The sequence below is a fragment of the Rutidosis leptorrhynchoides genome, chromosome 1 (assembly GCF_046630445.1).
Source record: "Rutidosis leptorrhynchoides isolate AG116_Rl617_1_P2 chromosome 1, CSIRO_AGI_Rlap_v1, whole genome shotgun sequence".
In the NCBI taxonomy this organism is placed as follows: domain Eukaryota; kingdom Viridiplantae; phylum Streptophyta; class Magnoliopsida; order Asterales; family Asteraceae; genus Rutidosis; species Rutidosis leptorrhynchoides.
In genome coordinates this window covers 240,524,262-240,538,147 of record NC_092333.1, presented here as the reverse complement: position 1 = coordinate 240,538,147, position 13,886 = coordinate 240,524,262, and positions in this window count along the sequence as shown.

The window sequence follows — 13,886 nt, the reverse complement described above, 5'->3', positions numbered from 1 at the left end:
TCATATTTGGCAGGCCGTTTCCATACTGGCAGGCCGTATGGCAGGCCGTTTTTGATGCTGGTCAGCCTTGATTCACTGGATCGTAACTTGATTTCTAGTCTTTCACCGTTTTCGCTCTATAATCTTCGTTTTAGCTCCGATTCTCTTGATTCTTTTTGCCCCGCCTTCGTAATTACTTGTTCTTCAATTCTAACCGACGAAGTGGGTATTTTGCCCATAAAGTTTGAATCTTTGTTATTTTTGATCCTTAATAGCGGGGTGAAAACGTGACTTTTTAGCCGATATCAAGGACTAATGTAGTATATACAAGGTCACTGCCTATCCATGAGCCAGCATTCCATAATCCCGGCAAAGTAACTGACGAAATCATAGCATGCACTTGCTTTAGCTTTATCTGAATTACAAATTTTATCGTATTTACTTTACTTTATCTTATAAACTAGATAACCCAAAATTAGGTAATAAAACACTACTCCTGCACCTTAGAATTATCTTAAGTTTTAGATATAGGTTCGATTCTACAAATATCTCAAAAATACGACCCTAGGTCATACTTCCCTTACTCATAATAAGGAGTAGTAAGATTTAGGCCCCGCTAAATATTAATTTAAAACCCATCACCACCTTGATCGTGGTCTATTCTGACGCCTTGCGGCCTAACGACACTGCATAAATAAAACCGTCCATTTTTGCCATACCATGGTGGTGACATCAATGCTGCATCAAAGTAGAAGAAATCTCGATCTCTATATTTTGAAATAGGGTTAGGTTTTTTGCTTTCAATCCAAAATTCTAATTCAAAGATCATTGCGGCGACATAACAGTTGATATGAATTTGAGAAAACTCTTTATCATCGATATGAGGTAGAAAACTGATGAATGACTTTAAATCAGATTTGAGGTCAATTTCTGCATCCCGATACTTGACAAAAATATCGTCCTTACATTCCTTTAACAGTTTGTAAAGAGAACGAACTTGATTACGCAGCTCTTTTAGTAGATTTATTTGAAATTTTGAAAACGAGAAATCTGAGGAATAGAGGTGCCTAACGAATTCTCTATAGACGTCTAACCTTCTGCTAGGATTTAATAGATTTCCAGTAAACATAGCATCTGATTTATCAGTGCGTCCTTTCTCTTTTGGAATATATTCAAACAAGTCTGGATATTTAAAAATAGTTGGGTATTCTTCCCGTATTTCATCTTCCATAATGAGGAGTTCATTAAGAATGTGTCTCCCTTTTGGATCATGAAGAGGGTCGAATTATGGTTCATTTGAGTAAAACTTATCTAAAAGCAATGAAATCTCTAAGTCGGATGAAGTTATCCGGCTTCTTGGACTACAAGGATCAAGAAGTAGTTCTTGACGAGACTCATTAGGGTTTAGACTTATTTCATTTTTATAAAGGAAAACTTCTCCAGTTTCCAAAGTTGTGGGAGATCTACTGCCTTTCGCACTTTCTTCGTAATCGGTTAAGTTTAAACTGGAATTTACAAAAATTAATACCATAATTAATATTTTGTTTTTGTAGTTTTAAAAAGGTTTTACTATAATGGCGACTTAAATCCTATACTGACAAACTCACATGTTTATTAAGCATATGTGTTCCTTACCAATTTATCTTTTGAAACAAGTGGCCAGATCGACAACGGAAAGTTAAGATCCTTTTGGTTCCAATATAATTGGAGACTGTTCGAAAAATCCAACAACCAAGTCCGTGTATAATTTTCTTTGTTAGACACCACTCAAGAATCTCAGATATCTTGACAGAATCAACGATTACCTTAACAAATAGAAAATTAGATCCCCGGCAGCGGTGCCAAAAACTTACTCCTCTCTTGATATGGTCGAAATAGACGGTTTTATTTATGCGGTGTCGTTAGGTCGCAAAACGTCAGAATCAGTTATCACAAGGGAGTAATGGTTTTATTATTTATATTTAGTTGTGTTTTCCTAGCTATATTTCACTTACTTGTCTTCCTTTTAACGAGTAAGTGGTATGTATAACTTAGGTTCGTATTTTTATATGTTTGCTCAGTAATGTGGGATAAAAGTGTCTAAATAGTTAACCCTTGTGACAAGTGGTGATAGATTAAACCTAACTAAGGTAATATAAACTATAAAGATAAAAAGGGATAGGTATAAAGAGTATGATATTGATGGAGAATTGTCAAGAGAGTTTAACTTCCTCGAATGAACATTAAACCTCAATTACTCGGGTTAAGACTGAAAGGACCCGTTCATATACATTATAAATGATTCACAATAGTTGATTACATCGCGAGGTATTTGACCTCTATATGATACGTTTTACAAACATTGCATTCGTTTTTAAAAGACAAACTTTCTTTACATCAAAAATTGACGGCATGCATACCATTTCATATTACATCCAACTATAATTGACTTAATATTAATCTTGATGAACTCAACGACTCGAATGCAACGTCTTTCAAAGTATGTCTTGAATGACTCCAAGTAATATCCTTAAAATGAGCTAATGCACAGCGGAAGAATTCTTTAATACCTGAGAATAAACATGCTTTAAAGTGTCAACCAAAAGGTTGGTGAGTTCATTAGTTTATCATAATCCATCATTTCCGTAATAGTAATAGACCACAAGATTTCAGTTTCTATAAATATTCGTACACTCGCAAGTGTATAAAAGTATTCTATAAGTTGTAGGCACCCGGTAACAAGCTTTAACGTTCATGTTTTACCCTCTAATGTACACCAGATCAGGTGTGTTTAAAATAACCTCGAAGTACTAAAGCATCCCATAGTCAGGATGGGGTTTGTCAGACCCAATAGATCTATCTTTAGGATTCGCGCCTACCGTACATAGACAAGTAGTTTAATGTTACCAAGCTAAGGGTATATTTCTGGTTTAAACCCACATAGAATTAGTTTTAGTACTTGTGCCTATTTCGTAAAACATTTATAAATCAGCGCATGTATTCTCAGCCCAAAAATATATATAAAAAGGGAGCAAATGAAACTCACAATACTGTATTTCGTAGCAATTATGTATATGACGGCACTGAACAAGTGCAGTGTTTGTCTCGGATTCACGAACCTATATTAAGTATATATATTTATATGTTGGTCAATATCTGTCTAACAATTTAGGTCAAGTCGTAGTGTATCACAATCCTAATGCTCGAGACCGACATGCAAAAGTCAACAAAAGTCAACTTGACCCAAAATGACTTCCAAAATCTATACATGTTTATTATATAACTTATATATAGTAGTTTTATATATTTAAATATATTTATCAGATCTTATTATACTAAATAATACAAGTCATTTATTAATAAATAAAAATTTATATTAAAATTCATATATGATAAAAATATACTTTTATATATCTCAAATAATAAAATTTATAAAATTCACTTAATATCATAAAAATATAGTGGTATGTATTATTAATGTAATTACATTACGTGTGGTAAAAATATCTTTGTACGCATATTTATTTGATAAAATAATATTGATAATAATAATAATGATAAAAATAATAAAATGATAGTTTCAATAAAAATATTAATTTTTAGTAATAAAGATAATTTTAGTAATAACATCAACTGATAACAGTTATAATAATCGTTTTAATAATAATATTAAAATTAATGATAATTCAATTGACCATATCTTTTAATCCGTTCATCGAAACCACACGATTTCTAAATGAAAAGTTATTAATTTTTTCTTCAGATTTTCAACGACATGCATATCATATAACTTATCTCAGTAGCATATGTATCAAATTTGTGATTTATCATAAACTATTTAACGACGAAACTAAGCATACAAACATGCATAATCATATATACTCGAGCACTAGTCAGGGATACACTATTAATATATAAAAGATAAGATATGAATGCTCACGTATCAATATTGTGATTCAATATTGCAGGAAAGTACGTAGACGCAACGAAAATGATAAACGTTAGGTTGACCTCACGAGCAATACCCTCGATCAATACCCATAACCTTCATAGCTATAACCCATAATTTCCTTAGCTCTATCCCATTTAAAAACTTATTTTGAAATCGTCTGAATATAACTCCGTCGTAGTATTTTATGTATACTAATAATATCTTGAAATAATACTAAGTATATATATATATATATATATATATATATATATATATATATATATATATATATATATATATATATGTAATTCGATTGAGAGAGTTTAGAGAAATATATTTTCAAGTTTCTATGAAATAATGAAACCTATTGAATTCTATTTATAATAGATTTTTGAATTATTAAAGTGAATTATTAAAGTATAAATTATTAAAGTGAATTATTAAAGTATAAATTATTAAAGTGAATTATTAAAGTATGAATTATTAAAGTATGAATTATTAAAGTGAATTATTAAAGTATGAATTAAAGTGAATTATTAAAGTATGAATTATTAAAGTGAATTATTAAAGTATGAATTATTAAAGTGAATTATTAAAGTATGAATTATTAAAGTGAATTATTAAAGTATGAATTATTAAAGTGAATTATTAAAGTATGAATTATTAAAGTTAAAGTAAAGTAAAAGTAAAGTAAAGGTAAAGTTAAAGTATAGTAAAAGTATAAAACTATGTACGTATAATACTCGTATAAAAATATATATAATATTAATTTAAATCGTTATATATATATATATATATATATATATATATATATATATATATATATATATATATATATATTTAATAAAATAAAATATAAATATCGTTATCTTTATCATACTGGTTAAGTAATGAGTTGTCAAAAAAAATAGATTTCTTAAATCACAGTGGACCTCATAACATAGGCCCGTAATCATATCATAATGTATCTGATAATTCAATCATTTGATATTATCTCTTAATTCTGTCGATAAATATATCGAAACAAATATGTTTATGTAAAGTATCATATATCTAATACTTTGTTAATGTTTTCAGTTAATATTGTATATTATATATACATATCTATATACACATAATTGTTCGTGAATCGTCGAACACGGTCAAAGGGTAATTGATTAATGAATGTAGTTCCAAACTTTTTGAGATTCAACATTACAAATTCTGCTTATCGTGTCAGAAACATATAAAGGTTAAGTTTAAATTTGGTCGGAAATTTCCGGGTCGTCACAAAGACCTAATCAGTTTATCACTGAGAGTTTAGGCTTTGAAGATTCTGGCTAAGATGGATATCCCTACTCTCAACGTTAACCTAAAAGGGTTTAAACGACCTTGAGGATAGAATCCTAGGTACATGAATAAAGTGGTATATCCCTAAAGGAAAGTCTCAGCTTTTCTTAATCCTAGTTGGTTTAACTACAGTAACATTCCTCCACTTAATACTAAGCTATGCTTTAACATTAACAGATGTTCAATCTTAGATATCCTAAGGTACTGCTAATTGGAATAGAGGTCTCTCCTTTGCGATCGCTTACTCAACCCCGGATCATCTAACAACATCTCAAGAACGTTGCTTCTAATGCGAACCATGCTTTTGAGTAAGCCAGTATTCACTGAATTCTATATTGCCTACTCTAACCACAACCTAAATGGACAGCTCTTCTTTGACGGATAATTGATTAACCGTACGTAGGTACTATTTCCCTATTGTGATGTTAAGCACACATTACTACTTACCTTGTATCCAAGGGTTGATCAAGTCCTAATACTAGGTTATAGCCACGTGAGTAAATGGAAATGGTGGTCCGTAAATTAGACTTCTTAAACCGTCAAGGTTTCAGCATAACAATAGCATAAATTTTAGATAAGATATTCAACATATAATAAACATTTGTAACAGATAGTTAAGCATGCAAGATGAAAGCAACTTAAAATAACAAAGTAAGTTTATTAAATTAAGAAAGGCGTTCACCATTTACAGGCGAGATCTGGACCATTACAAGTGCTGACATCCTCTAGACCGCTCCTAGTACAATCTTCAGCGTATACCTCCAGGTACTTAATTTTCCGCTCGGAGGTGAGAAGGCCTTGAAAGCTCCTAGTTAGAGAAAGTATATTGTAGTGAGAGAGTGTGAAGAGGTGTGTGGAAAATGGATGACAAGTGCCCTTTAAATAGTGAGAATATTGTTGGCATACGGCTGGCAGGCTGTATGGCCTGGCCTGGCCGTTTTGTTTGCATGGCAAGCCGTTTCTGATGTGGGCAAGCCGTATGGTAGGCCGTATGGCAGGCCGTATGGCAGGCCGTATAGTAGGCCATATGGCAAGCCGTATGGCTGCCTGGTTTGCTGTTTTGCTTGGATCGTGACTTGGTTTCCGGGGTCGTAACTTGTCTTTCACCATTTTCGCTCTAGAATCTTCGTTTTAGCTCCGATTCTCTTTATTCTTTTTGCATCGTCTACGTTAGAAATAAATCTACAAAATCAACCGACAAAGTGATTATTTTGCCGATAAATCTTGGAACTTTATTATTTTTGGGCCCTAATATCGAGGTTAAAATGTGAATTTTTAGCCGATATCAGGTCCATAATCATGGTATACTGCTTTACCTTTGTCGTTCGACGAGCCAGTGTGGGAAGTTACTGGCTTTTCTGATGATACTGGTTGACCAGTATGAATCTTAATTGTTTCCTTGGACTTACCATTGTTGCGTTTTACTGGCTTGTCTGTAGTTACTGGTTGACTAGTACGATTTTCATCAGCTGGCTCAGCATTGGTGGAACTTGAACATGAAAGGGAATCAGTTGATTTTAAGTTTCTTCGATTGTTTTCAGTGATTTCCCTTTTGATACGTGTTTCTTTTGGAGTTATGTAGTTGATGCTTGAGGGGTCACTAGTCTCATCCATTGAGGTACTGGCTTCTCTTACTCTTTCTTCATCCTCTATAATCTCTTTCATGGTAGGTGGTGGGTTAGCAGTAGATCTTACAAACTCATTTGTGAAGACCTTATTACCATTAACTATCTTAACAAAGGAATTTAAAAAGATAGCATTAGGATCGATTTCAAGAATAGGGTCCATGAAAGCGACTTCAGCATGGCCAGCAGCAGTATAGTCACCAACGAAGAATGCCTCAACCTAGGCAGGTATCTGCTCATTGATGCACTTGGCTATGCGTTGAGTAGATGTAAACCAAGAGGCTACCACCTTTTTAAGGTCAGTAGGCTGGTTCTGAACTACTGCTGCATCTGAGTGAAGAGATTTTAAAGCATAGTTTTGTTTTTCAAGTTTAGAATTTTCATCTTTCAAGATCTTAATTTCATCAGATTTGCATTCAAGTTTTTCATTTAAAGATTTAATTTCAGTTTTAAAAACTTCTTCACGTTTGCTACCTCTGCTTAAGTCATTTCCCAGATAGTCAAACATTTCAGCTTTTTTAATCATCAGTATAATTTCGAAAATTATCAACCTTATACAACATTTTAAATTTCCATAGAGGTGAATCCTTTTTCAGATCAGCTTCCCTCATATCAGCCAAAAATGTACTACCACTTTCTTCCTCATCAAACTCCTCAACCTCTCTAGCTTTTTACCAGAAGTATAACCAGCATAATCTTCATCAGTTTCACTATCATATAATGAAGATGAACTAGTTTCATCCCAATTGTGATGTTCAGCAACCAACACCTTTTCTGGTTTCTTCTTCTTCATCTCAACCTTTTAGTTCTCCTTCATTTAGGCCTTCATAGCTTTGTACTTGTTCTTGTACTTTTCAGCTTTTGGAAAAGATTTAACATGTGATGAAGGTTTTCTGCACATGCACTCGGATGCAAAGTGTCCTACCTTCCCACAATTATAACACTCGGATTTGGGGCCCTTGACAAATGTACTACCATACCTAGCACTTGGTTTCTTACTCACTTTATATGGTTTACTGGTCCTACTACGATTGAATTTCTTGAACTGCCTAGCCAGTAAATCCATACCTTCAGCAAACCCTTCAACATCATCATCATCATCAATGCTTTGCTCAAACCCAGTACCACTACCTCATCATCTTCAAATGCCTCTTCTTCTGCCATCAGCTTTTGAACCAGTAATGTAACAACCCAACCCGTATTTCCATACGATAATTTTTTTTTAAAAAAGGTTACACATTTATGCGCCAATAAAATATGCGAACCATTCCACAAGTTCCATTTAAAACGTACCACAATTTAAATGTTTACAAGGCATGGAGGCCATTAATTAAGTTTAATACAAGTTCGACCCACTACAAATGATAGTTTATAATCCAAACGACACTTCGAGCATGGTTTGGGACTAAACTACCCAAAACGTTAGGCCAACTTCCAAAAGCTACAAATCCAAAAGCGTCCCCTAACAAATAAAGCGGGATCTCTAATCCAACCGAATGCCCTTACCCTTGTCGGAGCCTATAAAAAGATAAACAACGAGAGGGTAAGCTAAAGCTTAGTGAATGCAATAATTATACATATACATATATAACTTACTCACTTGCAAAAACTTACACAATTCCGCATACATACTAGCATTACCATTAGCATACCATCTCAAAGTATAACGTTAACCCTTCGATAACACACGCTAGTATAGCAATATCATATAATCACGAGCAATATAATATACTATAACACAATACGCAAACATTGATGTTCATAACATCCGTTAATACTCAATTCCCAAGGCTAGCCCTACGAATGGTATCGTCAACATCGAACTTAATCCCCATTCGTCCCAATAAATGTGGTATTGTCAACATCGAACTTAAACCCACATATGAGGTATCGTCAACATCGAACTTAAACCCTCATCAACTAGCATCACTACAATAGTGGTATGGCTTCATCAACATCGAACTTTAAATCCATATATAAGGTATCGTTAACATCAAACTTAAACCCGCATCAACCAAACAATATACTCTAGGATATGGTATCGTCAACATCGAACTTCAACCCATACCCCACAAGTAAATAAATCATATACATACATATATAATTATTCCACTCACCTTAACGCGTCGGTGGTTATTTAACACTTCCGTATGCTTCGAGTAAGGTACCTAATACATTAAGTACACTTTTAATACACAACAAGTGGAATTAACCACCTTACTCACTCTTGAGCATTTAATGACCCAATTTGCATTAAATGGCTCAACTACACCAAAACCGCCCATTAATGGCTAAGACTCATCTTAAATCACTAAAGCAAGTGATTTAAAGTCTACTAACCTTAACTAACAAAATCTTAGAGTATTTCATACCCATGTCACCCAATTAGGTCAACCATTACCCATTTGACCCATTTTAGCACTTAGACTCATAGTTTATGTCACACTTAACCCATTTACAAGTCTTTCAACATTAAACGAGTGTGTTAGTGACTAGCAACACCATTTGACACTTACAAACTCAATTCATAAGACCAAACCCTAGGTTATAGCTATTATGGTTTCCTTTCATCCATATTACCCAAAATCACCCATTTAACTCCCAAATGGGTCTCACAAGACTCAAATGACCAAACCCTAGCCATAATTTAACTAAAACTCAAAACATGGAGTTAAGACATACCAATACTATCAAGTCGTAGCTAAGAACGAGGAGAACAAATTTCCTATTTGCTCCAAAGATCGAATCACAAGTCTTCACCTTCGAATCTCACTTTTAATCCAAATGGGTTTTATGTTTTGGAAGAGAAAATGGAAAGAAAAGGGAAAAGGAAAATGAATTAAATGAGATAAGTGGTTGAGGTTAATGCTCCAATCAGATCCCTACGCGAAATGACGATTTTGCCCTTGAACCACTTATTTTAAAAACAAAATCCGGGACCAGTTCATCCAGTGGGTCGCGGCGAGGCCCCATTTGTCGCGGCGCGGCGTTTAACGTATTTTACGAGTTTTCTTAAATCTTTCCTGACTCAAATTCTAGTTATTTGTCGCGGCGCGACCCTCTTCTCCGCGGCGCGACATATAAAGGGAAACTCGACCATTCTTAACATGCCTCCTGACTCTGGTTTGAGTTCAATGTCGCGGCACGACAAAGGCTTCCGCGGCACGGCAATGGCCTTCAACTGAGCCATTCGACAGCTTTACACAACTTAACGATTTATCCAACTTGTACACTTCGTTCACGCTTCCTATACACGTCTAAACCTCATCTTTAGTCTCACAAGCCTTAATCATGAACAAAGACTCATGCATATAACTATACATGCATATATTCTAAACACACATATATATATACATGCATATTCGTATATATATATATGTATATATATATATGTATATATATATATATATGTATATATATATATATGTATATATATATATATATATGTATATATATATATATATATATATATAATTACACAATTTCAAACACTTAAGTCTTTTAATCATATAAATGCACAAGTTATAAGCGTACTAAAAATTAAGTTTGTACCTTTAAATGTGTACGGGAAAAACGGGATGTTACAACTCTCCCCCACTTGAATCGGAGCGTGTCCTCGCGATCCAAGCCGCATGACAAGAGGGAAGATAAACCAACATGAATTCTTCGGGTTCCCATGTAAACTCGGAACCTTTACTACGACTCCATTGAACTTTAAAAGTTCTCACCTCTTTATGTCTCAACCTCTTTACTTTTTCATCGAGTATAGCAATCGGCTTCTCAACATACTCTAACTTGTTGTTTAGCTCAATCTCGTCTAATGGTACCCATGAAGAATCATCCGCAAGACACCTACGGAGATGGGAAACATGGAATGTATTATGGATCCCCGCAAGCTCTTCAGGTAATTCCAAACGATACGCAACTTCACCAATACGAGCTAAAATCTTAAATGGACCAATAAACCGAGGAGCTAATTTTCCTCGTTTTCGAAACCGAATAACACCTTTCCATGGCGAAACCTTAAGCATCACCATGTCACCTTCTTGAAATTCAATCATTCGTCTATGCTTGTCGGCATACGAATTTTGTCTATCTTGCGCCTTTTTCAAATGATCTCGAATCATATCAATCTTGCTATTCATCTCTAAAACCAAATCGGTACTCCCGATTTCTTTTTGACCAACTTCACCCCAACAAATTGGAGTTCGGCACCTCCACCCATAAAGCATCTCGTAAGGTGGCATCTCGATACTAGTATGATAACTATTATTGTACGAGAATTCTACCAAAAGTAAGTGCTCATCCCAACTACCACCGAAATCAATAATACACGCCCGTAACATATCCTCCAAAGTTTGATTCGTACGTTCGGTTTGACCGTCCGTTTGAGGATGATACGCCGTGCTCAACTTCAATTGTATCCCCATATCATCATGAAACTTTTCCCAAAACTGAGATGTGAAACTGGTATCTCGATCCGAAATAATAGATATAGGAACTCCGTGTCGATAGATGACTTCCTTGATAAACAACTTAGCCAAGGTCTCCAACAATATCACTTCCCGAATGGGAAGAAACAAAGCACTTTTCGTCAATCGATCAACTATAACCCAAATCGAATCAAATTCGGTTCTCGCCGTTTTAGGTAACTTCGTGATGAAATCCATGGTAATGTGCTCCCATTCCATTTCAGGATTTCCAACGGTTGTAACTTACCATACGGCTTTTGGTGCTCGGCCTTAACTTGCAAACACGTGACGCATTGCTCAACATACTTCACAACATCACGTTTCATGCCCGGCCACCAATAATATTTCCTTAAATCAAGATACATTTTCATCGCGCCCGGATGAATGGAATACTTTGACTTATGTGCTTCATCAAGTAGCACTCGTCGATAATCACCCATCTTAGGCACCCACACTCTTCCTTGAAAAGACAACAAACCACGCGAACCCATAGTAATGAATTCCGATTGCCCCACAATTCGTTCCGCATGCTTGTTGTGAACGTAAGCTTCAATTTGAATCACACCAAGTTTTTCAAGAAAATCGTTAGTAATAATCATACGTAACAATCCTAATCATAACGCCGGGTGATGACTCTTTTGACTTAACGCATCCGCGACCACATTCGCCTTGCCCGGATGATAAAGTATTTTACAATCATAATCTTTTACCACATCCATCCATCTACGTTGACGATAATTCAAATCTCTTTGATCGAAAAGATGTTTCAAACTCTTGTGATCCGAATAAATCGTACACTTGACACCATACAAGTAATGGCGCCAAATTTTCAACGCATGAACAACCGCCGCCAACTCAAGATCATGAGTCGGATATCTCGTTTCGTGTTCCTTTAATTGTCGAGAGGCATAGGCGATGACTTCACCCCTTTGCATTAGAACACACCCGAGCCCATTTAAAGAAGTATCACAATAAACCGTCATGTCTTCTACACCTTCCGGCAATACTACTCTTGCATTTTTGTCGGCGTTAAACGATAAGTTTTAGCAATGGGGGTAGCCCCCGGAACCAACTCAATGCGAAATTCAACTTGTCTTTCCGCCGGAACACCCTGTAACTCGTCCGGAAAAACGTCTTCGAATTCACTAACCACCGGAATTTCACGAATGGGTGGTGGCTCATCACGAGTATCAACAACATGTGCAAGAAAAGCCATGCCACCACTATTGAGGAGATGGCGTGCCCGTGCAAAAGTGCATATCGGCACAAGTCTTCTATGCTTATCACCGTGAATAATTAACCCTCCCCCACTTGGGGTCTTTACACGAATAAATTTTTCATGGCATGCAATATCGGCTCTATTATGATCAAGCCAATCCATACCAACAACGATATCAAAATCACCCAAAGTCATCGGGATGAGATCAATTTTAAAGTTTTCGGCACCAAACACGACATCACAATTTTTACACACATCAACCACTAGCACCGTTTTTCAGTCCGCTATTTCGACTTCTACCGGATAACTTAACTTAGCTAACGGTCTATTAAGTTTAGGCACAAATTTTGGAGACACAAACGACAAGTTTGCACCGCTATCAAATAGAATTCTTGCCGGATTAGAGTTAACCATAAAAGTACCTGAAACGACTTCGTTTGATTACTTGAACTCCTCATTCGTCATCAAATAGTTGCGACCCCTAGCCGTGCCCGCCGCTTTCTCCAACCGTTTAACATGATCGGTGTTCAAGTCGGGGCACTCCGACTTTCGGTGTCCTTCTTTGTTGCAATTAAAACAAGTGAGCTTGTTTATTGAAGGAGGCTTTGTACAATCCCGAGCCAAATGACCTCGTACCCCACAATTGTAGCAAGTAGGGATAAAGTTCCCGAAACTTCCCTTCTTCACACTATTTACACTTTCGGAACCCTTCTTGTTCTTGTTCTTGTTCTTCTTGTTGGAAAAGTTAGAATGACTAGAACCTTCAAACTTAATTTTAAAAAAAGTGAAATCGCTTTTTCTTGGAACCTCTGGCTCAAAACCCCGAGCCAATTCAAATAACTCTTCAAAAGACTTAGCCGCTCCTTGACTAATCTTACCCTTATACTCGTCATTCATGGTACGGTAGAAATCTTTCATTAGCTTGTGATCGTCACCAACATATATCGGACAAAAACGAGTCATTGCCAAGAAGGTAGACTTGAGAGTGACCAAGTCCATTGAACCTTGTTGCAAATTGTGCAACTCGTCCCGGATTCTATCAAGAACGGAAGAAGTTCGGTATTCTTGGAAAAATTCCTTCTTAAACTCCTCCCATGTCAAGATCATGCATTGCTCTTCACCATATAATTTGATTTTATCGTCCCACCACAACTTGCCTTCCTCGCGCAACATGCTAGACTCATACCTCGTCTTCTTCTCGGGAGGACACTCCGCGGTACGGAACGCTCCCTCGATATCGGAAATCTAACAAGTGCTTTTCAATGGATCCTTCACCCCATTAAACATCGGAGGTTGAGTATCCTTGAAATTTTTGTAGTGGAAGTCCCGCCTTCCACCCCCACCATTACCTT